The sequence below is a fragment of the Pelobates fuscus genome, chromosome 1 (assembly GCF_036172605.1).
Source record: "Pelobates fuscus isolate aPelFus1 chromosome 1, aPelFus1.pri, whole genome shotgun sequence".
Classification (NCBI taxonomy): domain Eukaryota; kingdom Metazoa; phylum Chordata; class Amphibia; order Anura; family Pelobatidae; genus Pelobates; species Pelobates fuscus.
Window position 1 is genome coordinate 459832921 of NC_086317.1, and position 19409 is coordinate 459852329.

Genomic DNA, 19409 nt, shown 5'->3' on the forward strand with positions numbered 1-19409 from the left:
AAACAATGTGGAAAGGAGGAGCTAAGTGCCTTTGTTGATGTAGACCACACTCAGTTCTCTCATATTTTATTACTTTGCATGATGAATATAATGTTATACTAATCAGTGTAGGAACCAAATCCAATCTGCAGGGGGCAGCCTTCAAGAATAATACCAGCCTCACTTAAAAAGCATGCAGTAAATTATGCCATTTTCTTCATGCAAAACTTTATATGATCGCTAGGACGTCTATTAGAACAATGGGATAACTAGAATAATGGAATAATGTATTTTAGCACATATTTGTTTATCTTTCTTAAACACTGAACCCTATGATATTAAAAGCTACCCCAGATCTGGGGTTGATTCGACCCTCATCCACCCCGATCCTCCCATCCACCCTGATTCTGACACACATGTTATCTGGGGCTGCATCGACCCTCATCCACCCCGATCCTCCCATCCACCCTGATTCCGACACACATGTTATCTGGGGCTGCATCGACCCTCATCCACCCCGATCCTCCCATCCACCCTGATTCCGACACACATGTTATCTGGGGCTGCATCGACCCTCATCCACCCCGATCCTCCCATCCACCCTGATTCCGACACACATGTTATCTGGGGCTGCATCGACCCTCATCCACCCCGATCCTCCCATCCACCCTGATTTCGACACACATGTTATCTGGGGCTGCTTCGACCCTCATCCACCCCGATCCACGTTTATATTAATTTGTTTTTACTCATGCAGTCAAACAAATCAAACACAGACCAAGTACTCCTAACACCAGGATTATAAAAACCTCTCTTACCCAGAAATAGAGAAAAGTAGAAGAGGAAATTCACATTATATTTATTGCTATTATTATTATTATTATCATTATTATCATTAATATTATTTTTTTTAAAAGCAACACAAAGGGGCAGGGGTGGAGGGAAGAGATACATAAAAGACTACGTAAGCTCTAGGTGGAAACAGACGGGACCGGTAATGGGGGAAGAGAGTGCACTTTAGAATAGAGTGAATAAAATGAAATGTATTTATTTATTTAGAAAATATTTTACCAGGAAGGATACATTGACATTTCTCTTGTTTTCAATTATGTCCTGGGCTTACAAACATTGCATTGTTACAAAATATAAAAATATTAAGCCTGATAAGGCTTCTTCAGAAGTGTCTGTATAAAATAAAAGTCCACTGAAGAAACGCGTAAAGTGGACTTTTATTTTATACTTGTTATTATATTATACTTGTTTGTTATATATTAAAGTACTTTTTATAGATTACTTTTATATTCCAACTACTTTTATTTACTCCCTGGATCCTGCATATCCTTGGTGGGGATTATACCACCTAAGCTGTTTAAACTAGAGCAGGCTTTATGCTCTAGCAATTGTAAGTACAATACTATTTATTTTTTATCAAATTATCAGTACTTACTTCACCATTTGCTGCTATATTTCCTTTTTTTATTACCACCATACCTCTGCATCTTGGAAAACACCTGGAGCCACCACAACCACATATCCTAAGACGGGGATTGTACCGTCCAAGCGCATCACAGCCGAGCTCTCTTATAGCTAATCCAAATGTGAGTGGACTATGTATAGCCTTATTTGTAATTCTCTGGACTGATTTACTGTACTGCACTATTATTTTTTATTTATTCTTATTTTGAGGTTACCATCTACTTTTGGAAATATCCATCAAATATATGTATGTATACTTTTGTATATAATAACCTCTAGGCGCGGTCTACACTCTTTTTCTCCTGTTTTCAACCAACGTCTTGTCTGTTCAAGTGAAGGAGACGCTCATTTATGGTTATGGTGCCAGTGAAAAAAATATGCACTGTATATACTCAAGTATAAGCCGAGTTTTTCAGCACATTTTTCGGCTTATACTCGAGTCAATAGTCTGTATTATGGCAATTTGCATCTCTCCTCCTCCGCGCCGTCTGGTCAGCTCTTCTGTCAGCTCACACTGTAAGTCTCGCGAGAGCCGCGGCTCTCGCGAGATTTACACTGGGAGCTGACCGAGGTGCTGAACGGATGGCGCGGAGGAGGAGAGAGCTGACAGGAGCTGCAGGAGAGGTAAGTTACAGCTCTGACAGCCCCCCTCTCCCCCCCACTGAACTGCCATTGCCACTAGACCACCAGGGAAGGAGAGCCCCCCTCCCTGCCATATATCAAGCAGGGAGGGGGGACGAAAAAAAAATATAATAATAATAATAAAATAATAATAATTAAACTAAATTACAAATAATCATAAGAAATAATAATATAAAAAAAAATAATTCAAAATAACAATAAAATTGCCCACCCCCCACCAAGGCTCTGCAACACACACACACACACACACACACACACACACATACACACACTGCACTCATACACATACACACACTGCACTCATACACACACTGCATTCATACACACACTGCACTCATACACACACACTGCATTCATACACACGCTGCACTCATACACACACACTGCATTCATACACACACTGCACTCATACACACACACTGCACTCATACACACACACTGCACTCATACACACACTGCACTCATACACACACACTTCACTCATACACACACTGCATTCATACACACACTGCATTCATACACACGCTGCACTCATACACACACTGCATTCATACACACACACACTGCACTCATACACACACTGCACTCATACACACACTGCATTCATACACACACACACTGCACTCATACACACACTACACTCATACACACACACTGCACTCATACACACACACTGCACTCATACACACACTGCATTCATACACACACTGCACTCATACACACACTGCATTCATACACACACGCTGCACTCATACGAACACGCTGCATTCATACACACACACTGCATTCATACACACACACTGCATTCATTATACACACACTGTAAATAAATATTCAATTAATATATTTTTTTTTAGGATCTAATTTTATTTAGAAATTTACCAGTAGCTGCTGCATTTCCCACCCTAGTCTTATACTCGAGTCAATAAGTTTTAACAGTTTTTTGGGGTAAAATTAGGGAGCCTCGGCTTATATTCGGGTCGGCTTATACTCGAGTATATACGGTATATCTGTATTAGCTTAGCTGGTAGATAACTCAACTGTATTACTTGTTCACAATTCAAAGTCACAGATAAATTAATGGATATGTCTACTCTATCTTTCATTCTGAGTGCCATTAAATAATTACATCTATACCCCGGGTCGTATTTTAAAATTACAAACTTTGATAATTATGACAAATTCATGTGGATAACTACAATAATTTATTCAGTTGTTTCTCCCTCCATTCCTTTGTTTCTTAGTTCTATAATTTTGTAATAGCTTAGATGGCCTTACCCTAATAGACAAACCTCGAGGAAATAACAGTTATGTAATAATTCAGAAGTAAAGACATTTCACAAACTATTAATACTTCTAAACTATAGCATGGAAGCCTGAAGAGGGAATTTGAATATCACAATTTTAATTTTAATTAATATGGTAGCCAATTAACCACTGACGGTACTTTTAGATAATGTCATTGTTCATTGATTCCTAGAACAAACCAAACCACGTTTCTCAGTTCAAAATAATATTTTATATAATAAGAATTAGTGGTAGAGGCATGGAATTTTATGATACACATAACAAAGAAATTATCACACTGGGCTTTCTTACATTTTAGCTACAAGCAGAAAAGCTTAGTGAATCAAAGTATTTACATAGCTGAACAAGCATGCCAGGTCTGGCCCCACTTCAATGATAAAACATAGCTACCTCTATTTCTAGTTATGTATTTATAGGTAAGCCTACATGACTTCTTTGCCCAGATAAAAGTTGTTAAACATTTTCTAATATTGGAAATGAAAGATTGAGGCAGATAAATATGTTACTGCTTTGAATAGAAATAACATTTCTTGGTAATGCATTCATGATTGCTACAATAGATCTCCCAAGCCATGATATTTGGCCTGAGGACCAGTTGTTAAGATTTTGTTTTAACTTAATCAAAAAGGCTTCATTTAAGGCTTCCTTTTCTGTGGTTATAACTAATACCTAAGTATTTCAAATGAATACTTCTCTTGTGACAACGTACTGTATGATGGCACCAGAGACTCCTGGCACCATAACCACTACAGTGTTTAGTATAACCCTTTAACTCATATCTGCTATGTGGCAAGTCTTGTTTGTGTGAGATTATTAAAAAAGGACCTGAAATGGAATTTGTTTAGTTCCATTTTGATGACCTTGTAGAAGTTATAAAAGCCTTATCACCGATAATTTTCCATATCTAGGTGTTGAAGCATGAATATTTACACCTTTGCCTCCAAGGTTATTTGTGCACAACTGAACATCCGCTAAATATTCACTTGCTTTTTTCTGCCAAATATTTGCTCACATTACCATTTATAATTTAAACTATTTATGAAAGAATAAACTCATAAATACATTTTCTTGAAGAACATTTGTAGGAAATGTATCCAATAAATTCTCATAGGAAAATGAAAAGAAGTAAACTTTAATGTAAATTTAACAATGCCAACCTAAATTATTTACCTTACAGTGACCTTTTCGATAAATGATTTACCTTACAGTGACCTTTTCGATAAATGATTTACCTTACAGTGACCTTTTCGATAAATTATTTGCTGAATGATACTTTGGGTATGACAGATAACTCCAATGTTACAAGAAGATGCAAATAAGAACGATACGGTGATCTTAATGGCACATATATTTACTGAACTTTATTTTAAACGTTTATTGTCAGACAGTGCAAAGAAAGTACCAAACTGTGAAGCATTCCACTTTGGATATAAGGACAAAATATACTCTCTCAAAGTCCTATATGGCTTGTGTGAAGTTGGTACTGTTTGCTACATTGGGCTTCAGTTTCACTTGTTGGCTTAGATTCTAGTCCTCAGGCCATGTTTTCAGGATTTATATCTAGGTACAAACAGGCAATGGTTAAAGCTAATAATCTGTTCAGAAGAAATATGCTTTCTGAGTCAAGCTGCTGCTCTATAACATCAAGATATACTTACACAGAATGTGGCCTGAGGTGGAAACTCTGAAAATTTAAAGGGATGGAAAGTTCAACATATCCCGTTGGAACATACCGCATACTGGATCTTTTCAATGTAGTAGCATGAAAGGTTATCAGGACATCTCAAATGCTAGCTCCTACTCTTGATATGTTTCTAGTGAAAGTCAAGTCACATTTCACTCTGAACAAATGATAGAAAGACAATATTTAATTGGAAATTTTACCTGGAAGTCTTTTAACCTACAAACAATACAGTTTAGGCATTTTATGTTTCCATATGGTATATAGTTATAGACAGGGCTGGATGTAAACTAATTTCTACCCCAAGGCTAGTATCCTCATTTCACATACGTAGATATTAATATGTAGTTGCAGCTATAACAACTTCCCCCTCTTCTAGGAAGGCTTTCCACAAGAGTTTAAAGTGTTTATGTGGGAATTTTTGCCCTTTCCTACAGTAGAACATTTGTGAGATCAGGCATTTATGTTGGAATTGAAGTCCTGGCTCACAATCTCCATTCCAGTTCATCCCAAATTCAAGGTGTTCAAGGGGGTTAAGGTCAGGGCTCTGTGTGGGCTATTCATATTCTTCCATACTAAACTCATCCAATCATGTCTTTATGGACCTTGATTTGTGCACTGGGGCACAGTCATGATGGAATAGCAAAGGACCAAACTGTTCCCACAAAGTTGGAAGCATAGTATTAGCCAAGATGTTTAAGTATGCTGAAGCTTTAAGATTTCCCTTCACTGGAAGTAAAGGGCCTATCCCAACCTCTTAAAAACAGCCTCATACCATTATGCCTCCTCCACTAAACTTTACAATTTGCACAATGCAGTCAGGAAGGTAATGTTCTCCTGGCATCCACCAAACTCAGACTCACCCATGAGACTGCCAAACAGAGAAGCATGGTACTCCACAGAACATGTTTTCACTGCTCCAGAGTCCAGTGTTGGCATGCTTTACACCACTCGATTCGACGCTTGCCATTTTACTTGAGGATGTGAGGTTTACATGTAGCTGCTCGGACATGGAAACCCATTCCATGAAGCTCCTGCTGCACAGTTATTGTACTGATATTAATGCCAGTGGAAGTTTGGAACTCTTTAGCTATGGAATCATGAAAGTTGGCAAATGTTATGCACCATGCATCTCAGCACTTGGTGACCCCACTCTGTGACTTTATGTGGTCTTCAGCTTCGTGGTTGCTGTTGCCATATGGTTCCACTTTCAATTAATACCACTTACAGTTGACTGTGAGATATCTAACATGGATAACATTTCACACACTGACTTATTTGCAAAAGTGGCATCCTATCACAGTATCATGCTTGAATTTACCAAGTTGTTCAGAATAACCCATTTTGTCCATAACTATTTGTAAATGCAGTATGCATGGCTAAGTGCCTGATTTTATACAAAAAAATTAAAAGGAAATGGAGCAGTGCTAGATAACAAGATACAGAGGCAGCACCCCCAAATAAGAGAAATTATCTCCAAAAACCTTTGTTACAGTAGAAAGGGGGAAAAGAGAATGAAGGTTGCACCAAGGATGAGTCAGATAAAAATATTATACAATAGAAACAAAGAAAAATACAATCTTAAATACTTTATAAAATACTTTTAAAAAGCACACTTAGCAGTACAAGCAGGTGCCCAAAGGGAAATTAGCAGCAGTCCCAAAAATGAAAAATCTTGAAAGCGAAAGAGAGTTCTTATTGGTATCTTCATTCTTAGGCAAGTTGGTCACCAGGGATACTCAGGATTCTTAAAAAGGAAAATTAAAAGAAAAACTCCAATAGTGTAATAAGTCCACAATAAATTGTAAAAAAGGAAAACATTCCAGTCTACTCACATGTCCTAGAGCTTAGGCCAACTCTGGTGCATTGCGCATGCAGTGGTGTTGATCCCCCACTTATAGGATATTTTGGAAGGTAGAGATAGTGTTCACCGGATAAGTGCAGGATCGAAAACAGAAATAAAAAAGAAACAATACTGCTTACTGTGTAGATAAAAAAAAAACAAAGAGTAATACTAGGTAGAACGTACTCACATATTTCTGAGCATGAAACACTGCTCAGTTGATACAGCGTAGGTGGTATAATCCCCACCGAGGAATCTTGGTGAGATCCTCACTGGAGAAGTAAAACAGGATGTCAGGTAGTAAAAGATAATGGTACAAATAAATAAAAGAGGTTTATGGCACAATATAGAGTTAAAATAGCCAATAGACCTTTTTTTAAAACAATAAAAACAATCAAAAACAATCCACAACGCATTTCTCCAAAACAGGACTTTATCAAGTGGTTATCAAGCAAATATCTGGCATACACTGGTATATATATATGATTTAAAACATGATAAAATTGCATTTGGCGGGTAAATGATGTCATAGTCACGTGATCGGAATCATGACCACGTTAACTGGTTGTAAAGTCAACAATAAATAATATGACATCAAAGTTTTATAAATTAGAAACATTTTGAAGGTTAAAATAGTTATAAATAAGTGTTATAAAAGAAAGTACACTTTAGTGTTTTAAGGAGTTATGGGAAATGTAGTTTCAGAAGGGAGGGGTGGGCTGTACTACTAACGGCTAATGGCGATGAAAAGGGATGTGGAAAAAAGATGGGCTGCATTGCGTGAGACCAGTGGAACTAAGGAGGACGTGTAGACACTAGGTGAGGTGGAGAAGGAGGAAGTGCCGTGCGGGTGCCAGCCAATTCCCAGGTAGGTGGTGGGGCCGAGGGCAGGCTGAGTGGTAGTGAAGGAAAGGGGAGGGAAGGGCCATGCTGGTGCCGGCAAAGCCTCTAATGTGAGCGGGAGGAGCTGAAGACAAGCTAAATAGTGAAAGGAGGGAGGGAGATTGGAGGGGGAGGTCGTGCCTTCGTTGACCAATCCCCCAAAAAAGGGGCAGAGACTGGGATGGGCTAGGCAACAAGGAGGAAGAGGAAGGGGAGGACTAGTATGAGCAAATGTGGTAGGTGATCTAAAAACATGTGATACTCCACGGCCCACATATTGAGAAGGGCAAAAAAGAGTGGAAAGAGAAAAAGTATAGTTATGTGGCCATATTGGGGGCAAGGAATAAAATACTATTATAAGAAGATGTAAAATAAAGGGAAAGATAAAAAGGACAAAGTTTTGTTGAAAATAAAATGAACAGGCAAGAATAATTACAATTAAATAGCATTGTTCTGCTAACCTGGTTTTAAGACATCTAGATGTGATACCCACATACTGCAGTCCACAAGGGCATTCCAGCATGTAGATACAATTTTTGGTGTTACAGGTAATGAAGTCTTTGTTCTTATAGGTTTGTTTTGTAATGTTAGAGGAAAATTGGGTGATGTTATTTTGACCTGTGTTAGTTGTAGTCCTACATACAATACATTTTTACAACTGAAAAAACCTTTAACCCTTTAAGGACACATGACGGAAATATTCCGTCACGATTCCCTTTTATTCCAGAAGTTGTGTCCTTAAGAGGTTAATATCAGACAGGGTGGATATTTTTTTGTGTTAGGTTTATTGGGGATAATTTTTCTTGGTATATCATCTTCATGCAAGATATGCCAATGTTTAATAACATTTTTTTAATGTCTTTGCTTTTGTTATTAAAAATAATAGGGATAGAAGGAGAATCCATATTTTTGTTTCTTTATAGACCTGGAGATCATTTCTGTTTCGTATTTTCATTTCATCAATAATTGTTTCCAGGTTTTTTGCCGGATAGTTTTTTTTCGACAAATGTATCTTTCAACACAGTTGCCTGTTGTTGGAAATCTTCTAATTTTAAGCAGTTTCTTAATTTCATCTTTGGGAGCCATTTTCGTGATATACTTGATGTGGATATTCTGTGTTTTATCCAGAAGTGTGGCCTTGACACTCATGATGCCCTGACCTCCTTCGTTTCGGATGGTGTACAGTCTCTGGGTGCTGGATTTTGGATGGAATCCACCTTTCATAGTGAATAGTTTCTGGTTCTAAACATCCATGGTGATCAGCTTATCTCTTTGCCAGGTTATTATTCCAGCTGGGTCACAGCCTTGGTGGTCTTGTGGCAAATCCAGTCCTGTGCATATAATGTGTTGTGTGTGTGTGTGTGGATCAAAAGCTTAGAGAAACTCAGTTGCTTACCCTTAGTCCTTGCTCAAGTCACAAAAATGTTTTTGCTCACTTGTTCCATTACAAAGAGAACCTATACCATTTTTATATCAGACTGATCCCACCCCTAAGGGAAGTCCAGAACAGAAACGCAAGCAAATTCGCTCTGCACGAGAAATTGAACAACTCTGGATAATCGTTTCGGCCTCCTTGTGGCCTTGTGAGCGAGGTGTAGCTGACAGCCCTCTAGGCACAGTGAGCATTAGGTCCATGTCTGGATTACCTTTTAAACTTAGGGAGAGCCTAAGTTATTGCATTGCAACCAGAGCAGAGAATATGAGAACTCTGAGAGTAACGGCACAAGATGAGCTAAAACCAGCTTTAGGTCTGAGCAGGGACCCACTGAAGGGCAAGTTATTTGAGATGTTGTCTGTTCTCAGTATTCTGTTGCAGCCTCTTTTTTTTTTTTTGTAAATATGATTTTTATTGAGTGAAAGGTTCATAGTGAGACTCGCAGGTCTCCAGTATCAGGACACAACATGTGTCAAATCAGTATAAAGGAATAAACATTGTACAATTAGTAACACAGTTGGGCGCGCAGGCCCACAGCATCGTTGGATTCGCAGGTCCCTATTAAGTTTCTCTAAGTCATCATATTATTATTAGTTAACTGTTAGCTTCCACTATGTCGTTTTCATATTCTTAGTCATACTTTATCAATGTAGCATGTCTTTGAGACATAACAGTTCTGTCTGGGTTATCTGGTCCCACATAGTAGTTTATTGCATTATGCGGTTCACAGTATGTGCGGGATAAAAACAGAGAGCGTACATTCGGGCCTGTATGCCCACATTATTACTGAACTCATATGTTCCCGTTTGACATAGGGTATCCCTGCTCAGCTAGGTGGGTCTGGAACCATTCATGTCGTGTACTATGTGTACTATCCGTGTCTAGCTTAACTTTGTATGGCAATTACAGATTATGATAAGCATAGTGTTATAGTGATGAGCACGTCATCCGTGTTGTGGGACAGGTCGACCTGTCAATGAGATCGTTCCCTTTTCATGTCCGTGGGTCCCCACTTCTCCGGTAGGTGATCCCGGAATATGGCGGGGTTGGGGGGGGGGGGGGTAGGTACAGATAAGGAAGGAGGGATGGGTCAGTCTTCGGTCCCTGTGTCAGTAGGTTGTGTGTCTCTAGGTGTATGTGCGGTCAGTAGGGTCTGAAATTCGGGTGTAGCGGTTGTCAGTATCCAGTGTGTCCATATATCTAGGTATGTCTGTTTTTGCGGGCCAGCCGCGTGCATAGTAAGGTCCTCTATGGCTCTGAGGTCTTCCATTTGGGCGAACCATTTGTGTATGGATGGGGTTTCTTTTTTCTTCCAGAACTGTGGGACTGTCTGTTTTGCAATGTTGAGGATTCGGATCGTGAGTGATTTTTTATACTTAGGTATCGGGGTTGTCGTGTGGTGGAGTAGCATAGCTGCCGGTTCCAGTGGCGGCGGGTTATCTGAGAATCGGGATAGTATTGTGTGAATAGTGCGCCAGAAAGGCTGTATGAGGTTGCATTCCCACCATATGTGTATGAGTGTACCTATCGTCTTGCCGCATCTCCAGCAGAGACGAGTCTCACTGGCGTGTATGTGGTGTGCCGTGGCTGGCGTGTAGTACCACCGTGTGAGTAACTTGTAAGCTGTCTCTTGGCTTTTGCTAAAAACCGAACAGTGATGTATTATGTTGCACATCTTTTCCCATTCTTGGGTGCTGAAAGTTTGGTGTAGGGATGCCTCCTATTGCCCCATAAATTTAGGTAGTTCCCCTGGTGTTTGTGACTGGAGGAGGGAGTACAGGTGGGACACCCCGTGTGGTAGTGGATCCGGGTCTGTGCATAACCGTTCGAAAGCAGTGAGGTCTCTGGTCAGAGCTGCTCCTTGTGGGAGGAGTCTCACGTAACTGCGCAATTGTTCATATCTAAACTGTATGAGGAAGGGTTGAGAGGTCTCCCCGCACATCTCCGTCAGGTCCTTCAGTCCTCGTCTAGTGCAGACATGTCTTAGTCGTGGTAGAGGGTCTCCCACGAGGGCCCGAAGGGCTCGCGGGTCTAGGCCCGGTGGGAAGTCCATGTTGTGTGTGAGAGGTAGCAGTGGGGATGGTATGAGGAGAGGCCATGTCGGCCCATACTCCTTCTCCACACCGTCAGTGTGGCTTTGGTGTAGGCTGAGTATCTTCCCTCCCTCTCCTCCCCGTTCACGTTTAGCCATGGGAGAAGGGGGGCGGGTACGCCCGCCATGTCCTCCTCCGCCTTCTTCCAGGGTTTGGTGACCCCCATTTTGGACCACTCCATAATGCGCTGTAGGTGACATGCTTTATAGTATAGTGTGAAGTCTGGCAGGGCTAGTCCCCCTTTGTCTTTAGGTTGCGTGAGTAGTGTGTATCTTAATCTAGGTCTCCTGCCATCCCACACATACGCCCCCATTGCCCCCCTGAGTGCCTTGAAGAAGGAGGTTGGGATCACTATGGGTATAGCTTGGAAGAGGTAAAGCAACCTCGGCAAGAAATTCATTTTTACAACTTGTACTCTACCCAGCCAGGATATGTGGGGGAAGGCCCACTCTCTTAGATCTTTTTGGAACTGGAGTAGTAGTGGGGCGAAGTTTGCAGCGTATAGATTTGCTGCCTTCGTCGTTAACCAGGTGCCAAGGTACCTTATTTTGTCTGGGGCCCATTGGAATGTGTGGCTCTGTTTTAGTCGGGTGGCCCTTTGTGTGGGCAGGTTTATGTTTAAGATACTGGATTTCGAGAAGTTGATTTTCAGTCCCGATATTAGCCCATACGTGTGGAAGGCCTGTAATAGATTTGGCAGAGAGACCTCGGGATTAGTTATAAAAAACAGTAGGTCATCCGCGTATGCGGCTATTTTGTGATGTGTATCTCCTGTATGGATTCCTTTGATGTCGGGGTGGTGTCTGATAGTGTTTAGGAAGGGTTCTAGGGCCAGGACAAACAACAGTGGGGACAGGGGGCAACCCTGTCGAGTGCCATTATATATTGGGAAGGCTTCCGTAAGTGCCCCGTTTACTAGGATATGTGCCGTCGGCTGGGAGTACAGGGCTTTGATCCAGCCCTGGAGGTGTGGTCCCATTCCCATGTGTGCTAACGTCTTGAACATATACTCCCAGCAGACCCGGTCAAAGGCCTTCTCCGCATCCGTGGACAGCAGGAGAAGGCCCCCTTCCGCCCCCGTCGATCTATGCATGAGCGTGAGGGCTCGGATTGTATTATCTCTGGCTTCTCGTCCCATCACAAACCCCACCTGGTCCGCGTGGACCAGTCTGGGTATGTGCGTCTGGAGTCTGGTCGCCAGGACTTTTGCCAGCATTTTGAGGTCATTATTGATGAGGGAGATGGGGCGGTAGCTCCCGCATTGCTCTCTATCTTTGCCCTCTTTAGGGATTATGGTAATATGCGCCGTCAATGTTTGCTTGGGGATGTCATGTCCCTCCCTTATTGCGTTGAACATGGCCAGTAACGGGGGATAGAGGACGTCTGCATATCTCTTATAATATTTAATGGGTAGTCCGTCTGGGCCTGGGCTCTTCCCCATTTTAGAGTGTTTGATCGCTAAGGCTAACTCCTCTGTGGTTATGGGTTCCTCTAGTTGATTCACCGCAGTTGTCGGTAAGCTAGGGAGTGCGTGAGATTGGAGGTAGTCGTCTATGGAGGAGTGGAGCTTGTGGGTGTGTGTTGTGGATTGTGGTCTCGGTATAGAATACAACTCTGCATAGTATGCTCGGATAACCTCTTGTATCTTTGTGGGGTGTCTGTGTAGGGTCCCACCCTTGTCTCGTATGCGGTCAATGTATGTGGCCTGGCGTTTTTTATTAATCATGCGGGCTAGGAGCTTCCCACTTTTATTACCGTTTATGGCAAAAAATGCCCTATGCCGCAGAACCTCTCTATGATGTTGGGATTGTATAAGTGAAGACAGTTCCCTCCGTAAGGAGAGGAGCGTTGCCTGATGTGTGGGGAGTTGGATGCGTTTATTAAGGGTGTCTAGGTGTTGTATTTCGGTTAGTATTGTGGTCATCCGTGCCTCCCTCCGTCTCTTCAGAAGGGTGCTTTTTTGAATGAAATGTCCTCTGACTACACTCTTGTGGGCTTCCCATCGTATGGTGGGAGAAGTCTGATCGTTATTGTGTGTGAAGTAGTCTTGTAATGTCGTTTCTATCTCTGTTGCTACCTCCTGATTAGCAAGTAAGGCTTCGTTCAGCCTCCACTTGGAAACCTTCGGTCGGAAGAGGGGGGATTTCAGAGTGATGGTCACCGGCGCGTGGTCTGACCACGACGCGGTACCTTGTTCGGCTTTGAGCACCAGCGGAAGGTGGTACTGTGTCATGAAGAGGTAGTCGATTCGGGTGTACGAATTGTGGGGGTGGGAGTAAAAGGTGTAGTCCCTTTCGTCTGGATGTAGCGCTCTCCAACTATCTACCAGTTGTGCCTTGGCCAATAAGGTTTTGATCGCTGTGATATGTTGTGTAGGTATATGGGAGTGTCCTAGGGAGGAATCCCATTTAGGGTCCAGGGCCACATTTAGGTCTCCCCCTAGTATCATGACGCCCTCTGTGAAGCGCTGGAGGGTGCGAAGTACCCGAGCTATAAAGCGGTATTGGTTACGATTTGGGACATATATGTTAGCGAACGTGTATACCGCGCCCGCTATCTCCCCTTTAATAAACGTGTAGCGGCCTTCTGGGTCTGTCAGCACTCCTGACTCTTTAAACGGGACGTGTTTGTGTATGAGAATTGCCGTACCTCTAGATTTGCCTCCCTGGAAGTCGCTGTAGTAGCCTATGGGGTAGTGGTGGTTGGTCAGTGTGGGTCTCGACCCCTCTCTGAAGTGGGTCTCTTGGAGAAATACTATCGATGCCTTATGGGATAGGAACTCTCTCATGGCACCCGACCTTTTTTCGGGTTTATTTAGGCCTCTGGCGTTAAGGGATAGTATCGTGATAGGTGCTGGGGCAATAGACATGGTCAGTGTCTTATAGTCGGATGTGGTTGTGATCTGTCACGTCAGTCAAGGGATCTAAGGGTAGGACGGGGATATGGTATGGGAAAGTGTGGGGCAACCGGGAGGGGGAAGGTCTGGGGCTGTGTTACACAGTCCCGAATGAATAATCGCTGTGTGTAGCGATTTCGGAGAAGAGCGTCGGGGGGCAGTAAAACCCCCTCTCCACTAAGAGGGTGGAGGGGTACCGCTCACCTGAGTCTCATCGCTCGCTCCGGTAGGGTCGTCGAAGGAGTCCAAGAATTCCTGAGTGGGCAAAGCCCAGGGGACCAAGTGCGCTCGCAAACCGGTCGTCGCAGACCACCGTGGTCTCTCGGGGCTCCACCCAGTCAGGAACTTCCGTCTCCCCGACTTACGGCTCGGTCCATCTGAAATGTAGCATATGTGTTAACCTCACCAAAAGTAACGATATTTAAACATGGTATGCAGCCATAACATAAACAGTATAATTTAACATAACATAACAAAACCCCCTGTGTACCTCGTCTGAGTAGGCCAGTGACAGGCTCGTCTCCCTACCCCCCTCTCTTCCCTTTTCCCCTTGATCTCCCCCCCCCACCTCCCCCTCCCCCCTGACTACGAGCATCAATTCTTGATATAAGAGTTTTACCCCCTATTAGAGTCCAATATCTACCCTCGGGATGGTTCAAGACCTTGCTCGCCCTCCTCCCCCCTCCCAGCGAGAAGCCCGGTGTAGTGCTTGCCCCTTTCCACTGTTACAGGTATTCCCTCTGGGTTCTAGTGGTCCCAGCGCCACCTACCCTCCTCCCTCCCTCCTGATCCTAGCCCAGGCAGTACTTGCTGTGAAAAAAAGGGGGGGGTAACCGGGCATTCAGTCCGTGGTAGTGTGCCAGTTGAATGTCCTTAATTTCAGGAGCGTGCATGTTCGTTGCATCTGTAGGAGGTGGGGGAGATAAACAAACATAGGGCACAGGGTCAGAGTGTCACTGGGGTCCAGAAGCATAGAAAGTTTGTTTATGGGGGTCTCAACATTTCCGTGTAGTCAAAGTAATTCACTGCAGCTGGTATTTGTCTGAAAGTCTGTCTTGCTGGGGGTATGGTCTCAAGAATGAGGAGACCCGCGGTGTTCAGTTAGGCGTCCCCGCCGGTCTGATCGTTTGTGTGCGGGGGGGTCTGAGTCGTTGAGGCCTGGGGCCTGCGCCCTGTTGCTTGGGGCCGAAGGCGTAAAAGTTCAGTGGATTCGGCCATTGCAGTGACTCTGGTGGCAGGTGGAGCTCCCTCTGGAGTGCTGCGGCGTCTTCTTCACTTTGGACCGTAAAGGGGCCATTGGGCGTTGCGACTTGTAGGCCCGTGGGGAAGCACCAACGGTACCTCATGTTAGCTGTTTGTAGTTGTCTTGTTAGAGGTTTCATCGCCCTCCTGAATGTTAAGGTTGCAGGGGATAGGTCTGGAAACAAGTGTACTTCTGAGCCCTCTAGTAGTATTTTGTCGGCGCCCCTAGCCTTGCGGAGGATCTCCTCCTTTAGGGGAAAGCTCTCCAGGCAGCAGATGATGTCTCTGGCTGGGCCTTCTGGGGGACCCGGAGGCCTCAGTGCGCGGTGTGCTCGCACAAATTGTATGGGTGTCTGGAGTGGCCGGACAAGTAGTTTGTTGAATAGCTCAGATAGCGTGGTCTGTATCGGTGTTCTCTTGTCCAGTTCCTCGGGTACCCCTCTTAAGCGTATGTTTTGTCTCCTTCCCCTGTTGTCTAAATCTTCTATGTGTAACGCCATTTGCTGTAGTACCTTATTTTGGGTTTGCAGTCTGTCTGTGTTCGCCGTCTGAGCTGCCGCCATGTGGTCGCTGTCTGCTTCCAGCTGGGCCACTTTCTGGCTTAGGCCTTGAATCTCTTCACGCAAGGCATGTAGTTCAGAGGTTATGGAGTTGCGGAGTTCGGCATTTGCCGTTTTCAGGTCTGCCTTTGTGGGTAATTGTTGTAGTATCGAGATCAGCTCCGGTGTGAGCGTGGGAGAGACCTCACGTGTCAGCTCTCCCTGCGGTGAGCGCGGGCGGGAAAGGCCGGAGGCCATGGAGTCGCTCGAGGCCTGTTGGTCTAGGTCCGCCTGTGGCACCAAGAAGTGCTTCACTGATGGGGTCGGGTTGCCTTTCGGTGTGTCCACTGACCGCTGGGCGTTTGATGTGCGGTGAGTTTTCCCCATGTTGGGTGTTAGGCTGTGCTGTCGGTGAGGTATTGTGCAGAGCCTGCGGGGAGCTCACGGATTAGGCTGCCATCTTCTCGGACCTCCAAGCCACGCCCCCCGCAGCCTCTTTTTTGATCTCCCTAAATAAAGAGTAAAATAGTATAATTTATTGAAGTTCTTAAACTTCAGCTGAAGTGCTAGGTATGGTATATTCCCTGTTATTGCAGCTGATATACATAAGCACACAGACACTGGCATACATAAGCACACACTCACAGATACATACATACACATACATTTATCAAGAGTTCCTTGCTTTACTTTTAAACCAAGAAAGAAGCTGTGGAGATTGAAACACAATGTGATCTTTACCTAGAATACGAGTAAGGTAAGACATAATTAAAGACAATGAAAATCCAGAAAGTGATTTCCGTTACTCTTATGATGCCTGTATGTGCTAGAATACTGAGATTCATGGTATGTGTTGTATTGCGAATTCTGCAAACCACATATTGTGAAACATAATGTCTATCTGAGCAATAAAAGATTTGATATTATGAACTGGCAGGTCATCATCATGAGTTGACAGATAGACAGATAGCATACACCGACAAAAAGAAATACAGACAACAGGCAGGCAAGATAAAAGTTGGAGATAAATCCCATATTTTAAAAATGCGATCTATTAATAAACATGTTTTTCAATCTTTCTTTGTAGGAAATTGTACAGTGTTGCATTATCCTCAATTCCACTAATGATTATTGCTTAATAGCTGTGTTAAACAGTGACCCCTGTAATAACTTTATTTTTGCAGATTCTGATCAACACATTGGAGACTGACTTCCTGGTAATATCACCCCCTCGAAAATAACTAACAATAATGTCCATCGGTTCTTTTGAAGCAGAGAAACAGATGGGACAATTATGAAACAAAAACACAGTTTTGTTTTTCCTCAGTACTATTTTCACACTGTTACCCCACTTGAACCATTATGCGATTTTTATTAATTCTTACAATCTTACAGCAAGAGGCTTTTTTCATATGTGACTTCCCCTGTTTAAATCGGCTAAATAACATGAATAAGTGTAGCTGAGGGATGGGGTGCAAGGGGGGGGGGGGGGGGGGTTGTGTTTTCATGGTGTAATGTTCACATAAAAATAAAAAATAAAAAAGAACTATGTGTATCTTAAGAAGAATGTTTCAATTGTGTATTGTTGACCATATTGTATCTTTGGCTCCCAATGCCTGATGAATATGGTCTTCATTGCCATGTTTAGTTATAAAATGTGGAGATCATTATGGGCAACATTTATTGTCTTTAGAAAAAAAAAATAATGCTTTGCTCAGTTTATTGTCTCTGTATATATTGTCTGTCTTGTTTCATCTTATGTTTATATATAACCCTAAATTTTCACATTCACATTGTATTAAATACATTTATAAATATTTGATAAAATATCATGGCCTGGGTTCAAGATACTAGACCATTTATTGTTCCACTTAATTTTCCATTTTAAGACAGAGCTCATGAATAGTGTTGGTTCACCTGCTGAGAACTAGTAGATAATCTGTAAAACCAGAAAAGAGTTCACCTTAATTTGAATCTTGTGGTTTGAGCATTAGTGGGATGGATAACCTTACTGTTTTCTTTGGATGCATCATTGCTTATCAGAGAGAAATGGTATTCAGACAAGCCAAGATCAAAGCTGGAAAAAAAATGGGCCTTTAGAGAGTAAGCCAAAAGAAAATGGACACGAAAAAAGACAAATCTGGTGGAAAGTAGACAAGATTGACCTGCCTCAAGTTGGTGTGAGATGTTTTAGAATTCCTGAGTGTCTGAGAACTGGAGAGAAACATATTTATATTTCATTAGATGAAGACCACATTTCGCCCAAGCCCAGTAAAGACACTGTTGCCACAATAGTTACATTTCTAGGAGGCTTACTGAACTAATGAAGACCATGTACCCACGTATGTTTCCTACTTTTCACTTTCATCAGATGTCAGGAGTAAGGCACTAACACACACAACTCAAGTCAAGCATCGAGGTCAAGAAAAACAGAGAACAGAATAATCAAGGTCCAGCCCAGGTCAGGTACCAGAATAACAATCAGAATATAAAGCACTGTTGATTAACCAAAACAGAAATGACCACAGTGCAAGGTTCTAACAGATATATATTGTTAGTTGTTTTGCCCAAGGACACTTACTGGTAGGGTGGTCTGACTAGGGTCTAAACCTAGGTTATCTAGTTCTAAAGCAGTGACCCTACCACTGCTCTAACCAGCAACATGCACCCAATCTCTCACAAGCAGAGGCTCTGTATCCTGTCTGCCATACTTTAAAAAAAAAAGAAAATTACAAAGGAATCTCCTAATTACCTTGAGTTTCCAGGTAAAACATGGTTAAAAGCATAATGGACAAGCTTTCTAATGCCTGTCTATTTAGTAACATATTTACTGCAGAGGCATCTCTTTACCTACAAAGAAATGGAGAAAGCTTTGATTGTGAGAAAATGATGTAATGATTTTCACTTAGGAAAACAAAATGCTTATGCTCCATAAGCTGTTACTGGTTATTAACAATATGTTAAAAATAACCCTGTGCTCTTTTCGTCCCTGTTACCATATACATTCTTTGCCAGATTTTAATGGTCTGTGACATCTTTTTTGCAAGTCAATCAGAACTTGCATTAAACAAGTTAATTTAAAGGCTTGAGCTTAGTGCGATCAATATTTTCCAAAGGAGGATCCTATTGATTATAATTTACTCAAACTGCTTGCCTCATCACTCCTCGAGTTCAGAAAGACTGAGGTATTTAATTCCAATAATCTTAATCTTAACATGGACTTGTATTTAAGAGTTTAACAGGGCTATTCTTAGTATTTCATTTGTTTATTCTTTAGTGTATTATTTTTTTTAAAAAAGAATGTTAAATCCCAGATAAATGATTGATGTAATATAATTTTAAAAATAGAATAGTCTCACTATTAAATCCCGTTTGAACATTAAATATGAAAGT